This window comes from Dendropsophus ebraccatus, chromosome 11 (genome assembly GCF_027789765.1).
Source record: "Dendropsophus ebraccatus isolate aDenEbr1 chromosome 11, aDenEbr1.pat, whole genome shotgun sequence".
NCBI lineage: Eukaryota > Metazoa > Chordata > Amphibia > Anura > Hylidae > Dendropsophus > Dendropsophus ebraccatus.
In genome coordinates this window covers 17,049,728-17,066,881 of record NC_091464.1, presented here as the reverse complement: position 1 = coordinate 17,066,881, position 17,154 = coordinate 17,049,728, and the positions used below count along the sequence as shown (strand labels likewise).

Genomic DNA, 17,154 nt, shown 5'->3' with positions numbered 1-17,154 from the left:
TTATCGCGCAAATTCGCACGATAATCGTTACGTGTAAATGCACCTTAAGTCTCCATCCCTGTATGTCAATTAGGCAAGACCAGACCTGGGCATTATATGGCCCTTTAACACTACAGAATCGGCATAGAGATTCCACTCGGAACCCCCACCCGCAAACTCCGCTCTGAATCACGCCTACTATCTTTATCGTGCGTCTCTCCGCTCAAAGAATTGACATGTCAACGGGCCCCAATTCTGACCAGCCAGTGTCCCCTTTCAGCGTCCCTAGAAACTGCAGCCGCACAGCTTCTAGGGCTGCCGTGCCGCTGTAATGGTCATCCCTAAAGCCCCAAACGAAATCAGCATAAAGGCCTGGTTCAGATGGAGAGGAAAAGGGAAAGAGACACCTCAGATCAAAGACGACGTTACCTGTGATTTACTGAATAAAGTTTTTTGTATTTTCTAGAGCATTTGGTAACGGTGCCCAGTGGTGGATAAGGTTGGAAAACACTGGTGGTATGCGGAAAAAAGATAGGAAAATTAAATGGCAAGAAAACCACACGCAATCATCAAAGCCGACAACTAGACACAACCCCAATGTTCCACCTCTACTAGACATCCCTACTCACAACAGATATACTCCACTTGCACCAACCAGCAACCGTCATTTTTTAGAGAGATCCACACACCCACCCCCATACAAACCAACTTCACGTTACTCACCTCATCACTCATACAGTCCCAGAACTCCGAGTCCATACTCACACCATCACACACCTCGCAGGTATCAACCTCCCACTCATCACCAATCTCGACACTCCCCAACCCAGTGGAGACCCCAACCCAGACCACATCCACCAACGCAGCACAGATATCAGAAACCACATCCACCATTGAAGTATCACGCACAAGGACCACCACCCAGGCAATTACCAAACATCACTCCCAGGAAAAGACCTCTCGCAAACGAACCCGCAGACATAGACGAAGCCGAACATCAACCGAGGAAAATAGGCAAGACCTTCTGACAAATTCCATTATTAATCTTAGCTCAATCCCACTGACTAATCCTCAAATCTCTCTCCTGAACAAAGGGCTTAAGTTCGCACCCAATAATTCGCTAAACAAATTTGACACCTACATAGGCCTAGAAAAATACATTAGAAAACTATGTCTCACAAAATATTTCATAAAACACCCTCTAGACCAGCAAAATAAGAAACATGACGGTTACATCCACACTAACTGCACGCTCAAATCCAAATTTTATCCCAGGTATGAAGCAGGTCAGGAGATCACCACATTCAAAACAGCTATAGAAACTGAAATTCGAAACCTGCGCTCCAACACGAAAAACATCAACAATCTCACATATAAGGAACGACAAGCCATTAAAGAATTACAAGCTAACAACGACATAACAATACGCCCAGCAGATAAGGGAGGAGGAATAGTGATTCTAGACACCATCAAATACAACCAGGAATGCCTAAACCAGCTCTCAGATACCTCCACATACCAACAACTAGGAGCTGATCCCACCAATACGTACGATGTTGAATTAAAAAACCTTTGCGATCCAGCCCTAGATGAAGAAATCATTAACACCAAAGAATATGAGTTCATCACAGGCACACAAAAGAGATTACCTGTTTTCTATTGCATCCCAAAAGTGCATAAGAACCCTCAAAATCCCCCTGGCCGTCCCATCATATCAGGCATTCAATCTTTAACCTCCAATCTATCCAATTACATAGATCGTATTTTGCAACCTATAGTCCAAACTACAGCCTCCTATATCAAAGACACCACCCAAGTTGTTCAGCTAATTGAAACCTTCCCTTGGCAATCAGATCACACTATGGCTACCCTAGATGTTCAGTCACTCTATACGGTCATCAATCATGAACAGGGTATCACAGCCATTAAACACTTTCTAGAACAGACTACCATGCCAACAAACCAGATAACATTCACTCTTCAGGCCATTCATTTCATACTTACCCATAACTACTTCTACTTCAATAACAATTATTATAACCAGCTCACCGGTACAGCCATGGGTACAAGATTTGCCCCAAGCTACGCAAACTTATTTATGGCTTTCTGGGAGTCCATTTCAATCACTCAACACCTTAATTCTAAACTTATCATGTGGAAACGTTATATCGACGATATAATTCTGATTTGGAAAGGCCCACTATCTGACCTTACTGATTTCATTTCTGCTCTCAACACCAATCACTTCAACCTCAAATTCACACCCCACATTAGTAATCAACGAGTGGAATTTTTAGATCTCTCCATTACGGTTCACAATAATAAACTCATGTGCCAAACATATACTAAACCCACAGCCAAAAACAGCTTTATTTTATTTTCCAGTTGCCATCTGCCTAGATGGCTCCTCAACATTCCCACAAGCCAATTTCGACGTCTCAAACGCAATTGCACAACTGAAGCAAACTTCGAAAGCGAAGCACAACATCTATCAGAACAATTTAAGGCAAAGAATTATCCATCTGACATTATCCAAAATTCCCTAGACACAATTAGGAAAACGGATAGAGCTTCCTATTTCAACAGAACATTCTCTAACTCCACAGTCACACACACCAATACTTCAAAAATCATATTACCTTATAACCCACAGCATAAGAAAATTGAAAAAATCATACAAAAAAACTGGCCCATTTTGTGCCAAGACAAAACTTTGGCAACACTATTACCATCAAAACCGCCAATCATTTTTACCAAGGCACCAAACCTTGGACTAAAGATAGCCCCCACAGTCAAAAATCCATCACATAAATCTCTGACATCCACATGGCTATCCACACAGGGATTCTACAGATGTGGAACATGTTCGTGCTGTAAACACACCAGTTTCCCAAAAAAGACATCAAAATTCACATCGACGACTAACAACTTTACATGGAACATAACAGAATTACTCACCTGCCAGACAAAGGGAATCATTTACATAATTCAATGTCCATGCTCAAAACAGTATATCGGGAGGACGAAAAGACAACTGAAAACCCGCATACATGAGCATTTTTATAATATACAAAAAGGCAATGAGAAGCATCCACTTTCAGCACACTTCAAACAATATCACAATAGCGACATTTCCAAGATCCAATTCTCAGCCCTACAGTCAGTCAAGCATAGCTGGAGAGGAGGAGACTATATCGCTGCAATGTCCAGAGCAGAATCCCGGTTCATATACGATTTTGAAAGTTTAGCCCCAAAAGGCTTGAATGAGGAATTAGAAATTTTCGGCTTTATTTGATTCATGGCCTCTGGGGCTCTTTCTCACGGACCGTCACCTGCCAGGCTGTTTATCAGCGCGGTGACGGCCCCTGGGATTGATCCCCAGTGGTCACTCCTTACAGATTTCTACACCACTCAACATAATGAAATATCAACATCTACATGTACAGTTATCAACTTAATAGGGATTAATCCCTAGGGGTCTCTCTCTATAGATTCACCACCAATTCTGTCACCCAACATACTATAATAGCGTAAGACTAACCTTATTAGTTCGTTTTATTTCATTTCCAGACACAACTAGGTCTATGATATGCATTATGCATGCAATGACATACGCTCTATATCAGAACATTTACCAGTATCATTATCATTATTATCTTGTGTACTAATATAGTTACTTCTTATATTATTTTTTATATTATTTTGTATTTTTTGTATTCTACTTGTTGTATCCTATCTGATAATATACAATATTGTTATCATCTTATATGTCATTATGTTTATTCTTTCTGTTTATTTATTTTTTCTTTTTGTACAACATGTAAATTCTTTTTGTATAACATGTAAAATTTTTTCTGCTAAAAAATTTTTCTGCTACAACTATCGGGTGTTCTATTTTGCCCTCATCGCCTTATCATCTCAGGCTCAATTTACACCTGACTCGGATAACCATTAGGGAACAATTGAACTTAATCAATCATCAGCAGTGCACCTTGTATATATATCCACCAAAACTGGGACCACACCATTACCACTTTTGCTGTTGAGAAAGATACTAAGAAAGTATCGAAACGCGTCCAGCTATATAGATTATTCTGATCTATCCATATTTAGCATGCTAACATTTTTAAATACTCCTTAACTGGCTTACCATACTACAAGCCATTCAAACTCGGATTTGGCGCCAATTCTCACCACGAGGTCCCGCGGGCAACATCAATCATTGCGCATGACCGGAGCTCCGATCTGTATTTGAACCACGGCTGAGCGCGGCACACGCTTCCAGTGTCATACCGCACAAGGGACCACCGCTCCGAGAATCCCCAGCTCGCAAGACGGGTGAGAGGTGTTACACACACCATACAATCTTTTACCACATCACCACGTGCAGGTACGCTAACTCTACAAGCGTGATAGCTAAATCGCTAAAACCCGATCTTGCACACTCACCGCAAAGAACTATACATATTGCCAGCTAAGGCACATCAGCACGGACCATCGATCCCTAATAGATTTCTATGGATGAACTCTGCTGATTGAACATATACACCGCGGCTGCTTTTATACCACCATCCATATAAGCAACTGCAGTGTATACAGTCCGATAATTCACCCCATCTTTACATATTGATGAACTTTACGGATGAGCCACATATCCAGGACTCACTCAAACTTTGCATATTGCCCGTTTGCCCATTAGTGCTCATCATGATTCAATAATCATTTAATTATTGTTTTTATTATTGTTTATTATTGCACATCAGTGCTTATTTCTTGCTTGGATTTGCATATATTTGCTATATTAGGGTCAAATGGTTTTTTATACATGTTTTTATATATGATTTTATATTTGATTGTTTCACTTTCTATACAGATTGGTTATGGTACCATAATTTTTAACTCATTATTTTTACTTATTAAGTAAAGTGTTATTTAGTTTATTCTTCTCTCGGACCGTCTATTGTTTATCATTTACTATTTCAATCATCACACGACATTATTTTCAAATATTCTCTGACTTGTCTTGAGGACCTATACTTTTCTTTTACTTCTTATTTATACTCCAGTCTGTAGGGTACAGACACTCCATAGGTTAACCTCGCCAAGTCACTAGCAGTTGAACTCACACTTACCTAATCCTCTACTGGTGGTGGTGGATTGCAGTCTATGTCCACATCAGTGTCAAAACATCTGAATCCATGAGGAACAGCAGCATTTTGAACATTACATTAAAGATTCATGGGGTCCCAAAACGTAATGTTCAGAGTGCTGCCGACATACTGGGGTAAGTGCCACTGCTCCACCCCCCATGGACATCACCGCCCTCCCCCCCTCCAACATTATACTCACCAGAATGGAGTTGGTTAGGTATATTGTCTGGCCCTTTAAAACCATTTCGATTTCTCATGTGGCCCCTGCAGAACACTCATTGCCCACCCATGGTCAAGACAAAGGAGGACATTTACGAAGCATCTGCCCGAGGCGTACGCCAGGGAGAAGATGCAGATTCGCCTAAAGAGCCCTATTACACGGGGCGATAATCGGCGATTATTGCTGTGTAATAGAGACAATGATCAGCTGATTGTTTCTTTAGGCTCAGACCTAGTCATCAAAGCCTGATATCTGTATAAAGTATTAACTGTTTGAGCAACAGCTGCACGGACATCGCTAACTATGTCCGTGCAGCCTTTGCTGAACGTATAATAGGCCCCGTAAACAAACGCTGATCTAGCAGATCGGCGCTAGTTTACACTATTGATCGGCCCGTGTAATAGGACCCTTAGGCCCCGATCACACGTAGCAAAACTAGCAGAATTCCGTGGCGGAATGCCGTTAGACTCCTATTATGAGAGGGAGGCTATGGGAGGCGCGCTGCTGTTCTCACAGCGTCTCTCCACGCTGAAGAATGAACATGTTTATTCTTCAGTGCGGGGAGAGCAGCAGCCCGCACCTCCTATAGACTCCCATTATTAGAGGGAAGCTAACGGCATTCCGCCGCGGAATTCCGCTAGTTTTGGTACGTGTGAACGGGGCCTTACACATAAAGACAACACCTAACAACTTTCACGACTAAAAAGATCTGCTATTTAGTTTTCCTAGCCACATAGTTATATACAATAGCCAAAATAAGAAGGGGGTATATACCTGAGAATTGCAGGGACAGCATATAAAATAGAGTATATATTGGGCAAAGTGTGACGGTGTTGCCTAGATAGTAGATTTTAGCACGATACTAATCTTACAATCATTTCTTACAAATACAAAGAAAGGGCATTACGGTTAGAGCACCAACCTACTGTAGACATCTGGAAATAAAAGATCCTGAATGTCAGGGTGACATCATGTATGTATGACAGGACTATAGCCATAGGTCGGCAGCAGAAACACAAGGACACAATGCTGCATCTGAGAGAGACATTAAGGCCATCACAGCGAGATACAACATAGATAGACATCATTGGCTGACACACATACAAGACAAGAAGCAGACTTGTAATAGTACAACGATTAACTACATTTATTCTTTACCTGGGCCCGTCCACAACATAATGCACCCCTTTGATTTCATTAAATATCACACATTGCTCTACTATGGCCCACAGTTTTTTGGAGGGAAATGAACACACAAATGGTCATGTTCTTGGATATAGGAAACAGCTCATGTTCTTGGATATAGGAAACAGCAGAAGCATTTAATAAAGAGATTTAAAAAATAAAATAAAATATTATAAATTTCTGGGAGCTTTCTACTGAGCATCACATTCTCATTGAAGTGTTAGTTATGTCAGCTATAGGCTGAGAGGACCCTACTGTAAAAAGAAATATAGATGAATCACTAACTTAGGCTGGGTTCACACTACATTTTTGCAATCAGTTTTTTGCAAAAACGGATGATGAAGACATATTGCAAAAACGTAGTGTGAACCCAGCCTTACTTTTTTTTTTTAACTCTATTTGTTTTCAATTTCAATATTAAAAAAAAAAACATGAAACAGTGGGCGCAACCTAACACAACATAGGTACAACCCATATCATAGATATCCATAGTACAACATTTATCTCTCATCACACCATAAGAAATATGCAAAACACACAAGAGTAACAACAGGACCCTTAATTACATATGCATGTTAGCAAAAACCTTTGCACTATGACCTAAAAAGATGACCCAGTTTTGTTCAAGGTCCATAGCAGTGTTGTGCCCCAAGCATGCAAAAATACAGTGGAGACACCATCACGTTTCTCAACGTCAGTCAGCTAGCCAGTCCTTCTAACCAAGAGAGAATCAAGGAGAAACAAGCCACAGTCAACATGACCTTGGACATACCAAAGCAAGGTATCCATCCTTAGACAGCTGTTTCTGGGTATTTGCCCCTCATCAGTGTGGAGTAGGATTCTAGCTAGTGGGAGCAAAGCCTAGTAAGTGCACTCAAGAGAATGATGGTTGACCTCAGAGCAACCAAACAAAACACCATCATATGTTTCTCAACGCCCATGAATCTAGGTGTGTCTGCGATTTTTGCATATACAATTTCCGAGGGGGCAACGTTCCTAGATTCATTGACCTTGAGAAACACGCAATTGTGTCTCTGCTTGGGTTTTTGTTCTCCCTGAGGTCGACCATCATTATATTGAGTGCCCTAAGCATGACTTGAAAGGTTGAGCACACATCTAAATCTTCATTTCCACTGCTGTTAAGGAATAAGAATGAATGACACATGTGGTGCTGCTCTGTTAGGCTTTTTCTTTTTATTTCATACGGCCTTGTTAAGATTGACTCAGACTTGAGACTTTTTTCTTAGGTTGCCTTATACAGAGAGATTGATCGGTCAGGAGAACAAGAGGAGATTTCTCCTCTTCTCAAATACATTCCTGGCTTTGGCTTCAAAAATATGTCAGATAAATCTCAATGTAAAGGCTCCATTAGTCTAAGGGTTCTGGACAGTGATTGGCTAAACGGTGTCTCAGTTCAGACACGCGGCACGGGAGGAAGGAGGAGAAGATCTGCAGCTCGGACAGGTAATGTATGATGCTGCTGAAACCGTCGGTCACCGCCGTGCACCGCTATTCCACCGTAGTGATGCGCAGGTGGCGAACGATGATTTTAGGTCTGAACCTAAATGAACGATCAGCCGATGACACAATCATCGGCTGATAGTTCTCTCTATTCCACGGAGCGATAATCGGCCGATTCTCGCTCCGATTCGGCCGATTCTCGCTCCGTGGAATAGGCCCCTGAGAGTCGCTTAGGTGGCCATTACCACCTCTACAATGAAGCATGGTGGCAACAGAATCATGCTGTGGGGTCAGGAATGTATGCAAAACTATATTCTCCTTGGTCTTTACAATTTGGTTTTGGAAAGAAAGAAAAAAAAAATACTGATGAAAAATAGTACAAATCTAGTGTGTGAATAAAAAAAATAAAAATACTTCCATGATATCCCCCCCCCAAACAAACAAAAAAAAAAAAAAAAAAAAAACACAACTCTTCAAATCCACTGTGCCAGAAAGTTACAGCTTTGTAAGTTACTTCCATAAAAAAAAAAAAAACCCACACACCTCTCTATCCATGTTAGAACTGTCCAGAGTAGAAGCAAACTTCTCCGGCTCTAGAAAGTTCCCAACTTAGACCAACATGGCAGCAGGATACTGTTTGTTAGAACTGTTTTTCTAAGGTTCTCTAATGATTCTTTATTTTATTCTATGTAATTATACAACTTTACATATTGTTAAATGGCTCCTATTATTGTAATGAAATGCAAACATACTGCTTTTGTCGCCTGCACGCAACTTTTTTGTCATCTTTCTATTGATGAATATCACCATGTATGTTCCATAATTTAAAAATGCCCCTAATAAAATCTTTGAAAAAGAAAACAAAAAAAAAAAAAACACAACAACATGGCAGCAGGGAGCGCTTACATACGGCAATTGATAAAGCACAAGATTACAAAATTTATGTCACTTTCTGGCACTGAATGATGATCTAATAAATAAATAAAATAATAAATTATACATCATTCAACATGTTTTTTGACCCCTTTAAAATAGGGGTTAAACACTCCATGATAGATTTAAATAGGAATAGATTACAGTATTTTCTTACAATTACTGTCAGCAATTACGGCGGGGTGTCTAGTATAGAATTATTTTTTAGCCACCTATTTACTGCTTGGAAAATGAAGTATCCCCACCTTTCTTTTGTCTACCATCCCACGGCCATAATTGACCTCTCACAAGAGCAAATCAATAGCATTCTGGTCCTGTTATTAAATCCATATCCCATTAGAAGGTAAATGCATTGGACATTTTACCCATCCCTAGAATTTCATCATCAGCAACTAACACTACCCGGGAGAGGGCTTCTATAGGTGAAACCAAGGAGTAAGACGGCTGCTATATCTATTCTACCTCCTTAAGAATTCTATTACAATAACTGAATATCAGACTTAATATAAAGCAATGGTCATAGCGTTCGATTTCTAATTTCAGAACTGGCCAACTTAAAGGGGTTATCCAGCGAACGTCTTTATCTTTCAATTCAGAAAGTTACATAGATTTATTATTTACATCCATTTAAAAAATATATCAAGTCTTTTAGTACTTATCAGCTGCTGTATGTCCTGCAGGAAATTGTGTTTTCTTCCACACAGTGCTCTCTGCTGCCACCTCTGTCCATGTCAGGAACTGTCCAGAGCAGGAGATGTTTTCTATGAGGATTTGCTGCTGCTCTGGACAGTTCCTAACATGGACAAAGGTGGCAGCAGAGAGCACAAGAATACACCACTTCCTGTAGGACATACAGCAGCTGAAAGTATGGGAATACATGAGATTTTTAAAAGTAAATTACAAATCTATATAACTTTCTGAAACCAGTTGATTTGAAAGAAAAAGTTTTTTTTGCTGGACAACCCCTTTAACACTGTAGAATTTAGAAGAAGGCTGAATATTTTCGCTCCTGGACAACAAGCAGCCTCCATTTCCCATGACCTTCCGTGATCATATTACATAAATACAACTGCACAGAATGGAATCAGAAGACATGTTAAAAATTATTTACTGTCAGCTCTGGTCCCGAGAGGTCTTACAGTAACTATATCCCCCTTCTAAATTGTGTGACCTCAAGTATTATTAGACATTGTGGCTATAGGTGGAGGAGGGCACAGAGGAAATAATAAATACTTGGTTATTGGATGTGGAACAATAAAAAAAAAAAAAAAAAAAGAAGGTTTTATGAGTTGACAAGGGGGAGGGGGGGGAATTCTGTTCACTTAAAGGGAGAGAGGGCCGAAGCCACCCTACCCGTAGATGGAGCCCCATATACTTACACTGCCCCCCCCCCCCCCCCCACGTGCCAGTCCAGTCACAAGGAAATCACCACCGCTCCTCCGTGTGCTCATTATGCAGATGCCCATAGAAAGTTAGTAAAACTTTTTTATTTTTTTAATTTTTTTTTAAATTTTAAGGATGGGCGGCTCTATCCAGGGGTGGGATGGATTAAGCTTGCTTTCCCAGGGTGACAAATTTCCTTTAAGTTCTCATAAGCTGCACATCAAATAAATGGCTGCAAGATCAGGTATGACAAATAGACCAGAGAGATCTCCCAACACCTTAAAGGGGTACTCTGACATCAGACTATTGCACAGTGAGTATTGCAGCACCTGCTGCATCAATCAGCACAGAGCAGTATGTTGTAAACTCTCCCTAAATGTCCCACTAAAGATATTTTACGTATTGGCGTGTATAACTGGGAGATGGAGATGTAAACTGGAGGGGCTGGTCAGAGATGGACACACAGGGGGCCGGCCTAGAGACAAGATCTAGCCACACCCTCAGTGACATCAGAGGATGATGCGTTGTCTGCAATGAGAGCAATCAGTCAGGGAGCTGGAGACAATACCCTTCTTCTATTTTCTATTTCCTGTCGGGGTGAAGCACACAGAGCCAAGATTAAGCCGGAACTATACGTGATGACACTATATTAGAAAGTTATAAGTGTCAGAGTATTTCTGATACTTTTTGCAAGAACCACGGTTTCTTCGTAATTTTAATTTATATACAATAATAATCTATATAAAATACCAGATCCCTTTAAAGGGGTTGTTTGCCAAATAAAAAATAAAAAAATCTTTCAAATCAACTGGTGCCAGATTTGTAATTTACTTCTAATAAAAAAATCTCCATTCCTCCAGCACTTATCAACTGCTGTATGTCCTGCAGGAAGTGGTGTATTTTTTCCAGCCTGACGCTCTCTGCTGCCACTTCTGTCCATGTCAGGAACTGTCTACAGCAAGTAGCAAATCCCCATAGAAAACCTCTCCTGCTCTCCCGACTGGAAAGAATACACCACTTCCTGCAGGACATATAGCAGCTGATAAGTACTAGAAGACTTGAGGTTTTTAATAGAAGTAAATTACTTTGAAAGAATTTTTTTAACAACCCCTTTAACGTCCAAAGTGGAAATATTGAATAGTCATTAGTCAAGTCCAAAGGTCTGTTGGCTGTCATAGTTGAAACTTTTCAGGGTCCAACACAAAGTCTGAAAGAGTCCTAACCTAGCATGTGATAACACCGGTATAATGGCGCCAAGGCCTGGATGTTACCATCACCCCTGCTATGCCTCTCTGGGGTCACCACCCTGGCCCGGCATCACTCCAGCCCTCTGCTTCTGGTTTGCACATCACTCTCCTAATACAGGTTGGTACAGAAACAAGTGTTCTTCCTTTTTATTTTTAGTCCAGCTCTAACAGATTGGGTGAGAAGAACATTAAACATTCACAAATCCATAAACAAATGCTGAGAGACAAGCAACATGCGAGGCGGAGGAAAAGGGCATTCTCAGCCTGGGGGATGTTCTTTTATCTAACTGCATCCTGTCTCCATCTCTCCCCAATGTGCGTAGCAGTGGGCTTACCTTGTTATTAACCTCTGAGGAGCACTGACAGCTTCAAGGAGCTGCGGCAGATGACAAATCTACTGCTTAGACACAATTAGACTGAATGCCCGTTCAGTTACGGAATCTCGCACAAAGCTAATTTAACGGACCTTAATTGATTAAATGAAAAGGACGGTTTGGAAAGTCGTCTGGTTTACGGAGAACGTCATAAAAAGAAAAAAATTTCCAACCCTGATCCCCTGCAGCTGCCATTCCAGCGCTCCCTTTCCTTACTGTATCCTGGTTTCCCCCACAGGAACCGCTCAGCCTGCCCGTTCCTGGCGGCAGCGGTGACCCACCTAAGTCAGCGATTGGCTGATCGGTTATTTCTTGCACAGACATTACGCCACAGGAACCAGAAACTGACGCGACATGGGGGGGGGGGGGGGGGGGGGGGGGGGGGGGGGGGGGGGGGGGGGGGGGGGGGGGGGGGGGGAGAGAAGAAAGAAGAAGAAAAAAGAAGAAGGAAGAAAAAGAAGCTTGAACCTCAAAGACCACCTGACAGAGGTTCCTTTTATACGAGCAGATCATTGGGCGAATGAGCATTTGTAGGAAGGTGTAAAAAAGACCAGTGAACTGCAAGGAAAAAATAAATAAATTTTTTCCGTCTGATCTGCATAAAATTATTGCCATATAGTGCCAAGTTAAATGCAGCATAAGGCCGAGTTTACACTTCGTTTTTGCAGTCCGTTTAACATATCCGTTTTTAAATGGTTACCTTAACGTACAAAAAGACTCGGTCAACCGTGTTTTTGCTTACGGGGATAAAAAAAATTTTTTTTTCAAAAAAGCATCCATTTCGAACCATCTTTTTTTTTTTTTTTTTTTTAAATAATGGAAGTAGTCTATGGATCCAAACTGGACGCACACAATTGCAACCGTTTTTTCATAAAACGTATCAGTTAAATGGACTGCAAAGCGCAATGTGAACCCAGCCTAATCTACAAATGCCTTTTTTTTGCCCAGATAATTCTCTACATTGTAAAACCTTGGGGCAACTGAACAATCTATTCTACCCACCAAGAATATTCTGGAATAAATGTAGCAATGGCTTTTGTGGGTGCTTTTTGGCCAAATAGACTAAAGCTCCTAATCTGCATACACTGACCCAGATGTATCAATCTGTCCAAGGCAAAAACTACTTCGCCCATAGTACCATAGGGATAATAATTACACTTGGAGATCATCATAAAGACACATGGAGAATTTAAGTTTAGGGACCTGATAAGGAAGTAAAGGGGTTAGACTGTTTTTTTACCCTCTGGACCAACCCTTTAAGTTTGCTCTACTTAACAATTATGCGGGCCCACATGCTTTTCACAGGTCAGTGTGGAGAGATGCAATTCATGCCAGGTGGTCAGCTTAGACAGGCAACTGTACAGTGCCTCACTAATTCCATGCATTCATGAGTCCTATTAAAGGGAAACTCCAGTTAAGATTTACCCCTGTTCAATCCCCATCCATAATATAAGCTTGTTTATAATAGGTTTTTAACCCCTTAAGGACTGGGCCAATTTCAATTTTTGCACTTCCGCTTTTTTCCTCCTTGTGCTTAGAAGGCCATAGCAGTTGAATTTTTTCACGCAGAAACCCACATGAGCCCTTTTTTTTTGCGCCACTAATTGTACTTTGCAATGACAGGCTGAATTTTTTTTATAAAGTACACTGTGAAACCAGAAAAAATTCAATGTGTGGTGAAATTGAAAAAACCCCCAAAACAACGCATTTCTTTTATTTGGGGGGTATTTGTTTTACGCCATTCGCCCTGGGGTAAAACTGACTGGTTATATATGTTCCTCAAGTTGTTACGATTACAACGATATGTAACTTTTATATTATGTGTTGGCCTGTAAAAAATTCAAACCATTGTTAAATATATGTTCCTTAAAATCGCCTTTAACTTTTATTAGGGGAGGGGGCTTTTTAGTAATAAAACACTTTTCTTTTACACTTATACTAGACTTCTAGTATAAGTGCACTGATCTCTCATTCAGATCTATGCTGTATAGATATGCAGCATAGATCGATGAGATGGCACTTTGATTGTTTCCGGCTGCTGCAACCATTACGGCTCCACCCCACTAGACACCAGGGAATCGGCTGCATAAAGGATTCGGATGCAGCTGTCAACTTTGACAGCTGCATCTGAATCCTTAATTAGCAGGCATGGCGATCGGACAGTGCCCGCTAATAGCCGCGGTCCGGGGCTACATGCGGCACCCGGGACCACGGCGGTTCAAAGCGGGTTCATCGCGCGGCCCCGCTCTGAACTCCCCAAGGCGGCCGCAGGGCGTAAATATACGTCCGCAGTCGTTAAGGGGTTAATACATGAATTGGGTCGAATTGTCTGCAGCTCATCCTGACTCACACCTTGAAGCTGCTGAAAATCCTCCCTTCCTGGTCTACTCTGTCTCCCCCTCCCTTCTGAGACAGAGGTCACATAATCTGTCTCTTCCGTTGCCAGGCAAGCTGTAACACCTTATCTGTAACCCTGCCCACCACTGACACCACACAGGGGAAACAGCCTCTTCTGAGTAGTATAGGGGAAAGGAGACACTGTTGTTTCAGCTCTCACTTTCTTTAATCTATCTATGTAGATGAATAGCTAGACAGGAAGACAGATAAATAGATAGAATCTATACTGGGCAAAACAGATCAAGCCAGTAGTGAGTAGATACTAGAAGACAGGGCAGTTCCCAGCAGTTGGTTCTGAAATGCAATGCATGCTGGGATTATGTACATCTATGTAAAACCAGGATTATTTTATAAGAATTTGGGGCTAGGAGCAGCATAGATAAGACAGTGACTGCACTTTTTGTGCATTTTATTTTTTAATGGGATATCTGGGGTTCCCCTTTAAAGGGCTCCTTAATGTAACTCGCCAAGTGTCATGAAGTTGCGTCAACCTGACCACCAAGCATGAGCTGCATTTCGCCACGCTGAACTGTGGATAATATGTGAGACCACATAATTGGATTGACCCTTCAACTTGTCAGGATAGGTCCCAGAATATGCCTTAAATGGATGAATAGCCCCCATGTAGGACAAAAGTAGTACGCCATTTTGGCCTCTGTTCAAGGTCAGTGACTAAAATGTTAAGCCGTCCAATCTGGGGCGTAGCTAATGACTCCTGGGCCCTGGTGAGAGAGGTCAACTTGGGCCCCCCCCCTCCTTTCACGACCAAGTGATGCTATTGGTATATATATATACACATACACACACCAAGACAGATATTACCAATAACACCAGCCTATAAGGTAGATAGGGAGAGAAAATATCATCATCATACATATTACCGCCATATTGTTACTGACCAAATCCTGTATACTAAGACCAATAAAACACAGTACCAGATAGCAAGTAACAAATAATTCCACCACATACTGACTAACACCACCACTGCTAATGACTAATACCACCACATACTGACTAACACCTCCGCTGCTACTGAATAACACCACCACATACTCACTAACACTACCACATACTGACTAACACCAACTCCGCTACTAACACCACCACATACTGACTGACACCACCACTGCTACTGACTAATACCACCACATATTGGCTAACACCACCGCTGCTACTGACTATTACCAAGCATCTACCGGGTGGGGGCAGCCGGTGGATGCTTGGACTCCATATCACTGTTGGTATTAAACCTATTTAGCACTATTGCACACTTTAATGTTTGTATATTATGGACTTGATTTTTTGTAATACTATGACCCTTTTAGCACTTATAGCACTTTGAGTCCTATATGATACACGATTAATTTTTTTACTTCCACTGTGTTTTTACTTATGTAATTTATTACACCATTAATTTATTTATTTATTTACTTACTTACTTATTGTGTCCACCCGCAGCAGCCCCCTCGTGTATGTTCGCTATTTTTAATATTCTAGTCAGTCCTTGTTCATTGCTTATGGTTTCAATTATCATGAACTATTACTATGTCATATTTTTAACAATAAAATTCATATGTGTTATAATATATTAGAGGTTCAGTTGTTTCTTTATCGGTGTATAGTTTTTCATTACTTTAATACCCATTCCCCATATATTATCAGAGTACAATTAGTTTATTATATGGTGGAATTCTGCATACCTTGCATATGTGTTATTGACTATTACCACCACTGCTGCTACTGAATAACATCCACTGTACACTTATCACCGCATCCAGTCATATAGAGGTGGACGCAGCTCCACACCGGTTCTGTACACCATATGCATCACAGTGCAGTTATATCAGGTGACTCACAGAGGACGTCTTCTCTGATCAGAGTTCTTCCCTTTTCATCATCTTCTCCATCCGTCCTGGGCCATCATAAGAACTTCTCCGAGCCACGAATCCACAGACTCTGCCAGACAGACATATTAGGCTCCTCACACTGACACCATCGTCATCTCTCTACAAACTGCACATTTGTATTGGCCCCTTTATGCCCTCATATAGTGGGTAGGCTGACTCTATGTGACTCCCTTATAGTGTATGCCCTATATGTAGCCTCCTTATAGATGCCCCCTCTGTGTATCCCCCCTTATAGATGCCCCCCTCTCCCCTATGTTGCCCCCCTTATAGATGGCCCCTTCCCCCCCTTATATATTGCCCCTCTATAGATATCCTCCCCCCCCCCTTATAGATGGCCCCCTCTCCTATAGATTGCCCCTTCCCCCCTTATAGATGGCCCCCTCTCCTATAGATGGCCCACTCCCCCCCTTATAGATGGTCCCCTCTCCCCCACCCTTATTGATGGTCTCCTCCCCCCCCCTTAATAAATGGCCCCCTCTCCCCCTCCCTCCGATAGATAGCCCCCTCTTTCCTTTATGAAAAAAAAAACAAAAAACACACACACAACTCACCTAACACGCTCCCCCGGCGATCCTCTCCTTCAGCCTCTGAATGCTCGCGGTCACAAGAGTGATTGATGAGGGGGGCCCCTCCTTGTGGCGGCCGGGTCGCAGTGGCGATCGCTGCGACCCTGGTAGTTACGCCACTGTGTCCAATGGAATTCTGCTTTACACACAACAGTGGATTTATTTTGGTTAGGACTCATTTTGCTCACGTAGGAATTCAAAAATTCTTTAATTTTATCCCCCTCTTCCTACTGGGAATTCTCTGGGTCATTCTCTATTACATGTTAACTTCATTCCCCCTCACTGCAATGAGAATCCATCACCTGAAACGGTCGTCCCCAGAATTGGAGGACAAAGGGGTCTGTGCATGTTC

General features: G+C 41.7%; 1 protein-coding gene across 1 annotated transcript in view; it reads right to left on the bottom strand.

The window, feature by feature from the left end:
* Positions 1 to 17,154, bottom strand: part of ADORA1 (adenosine A1 receptor) — a 79,492-nt gene that overhangs the window by 50,551 nt on the left and 11,787 nt on the right. The gene's annotated exons all lie outside the window — the stretch shown is intronic.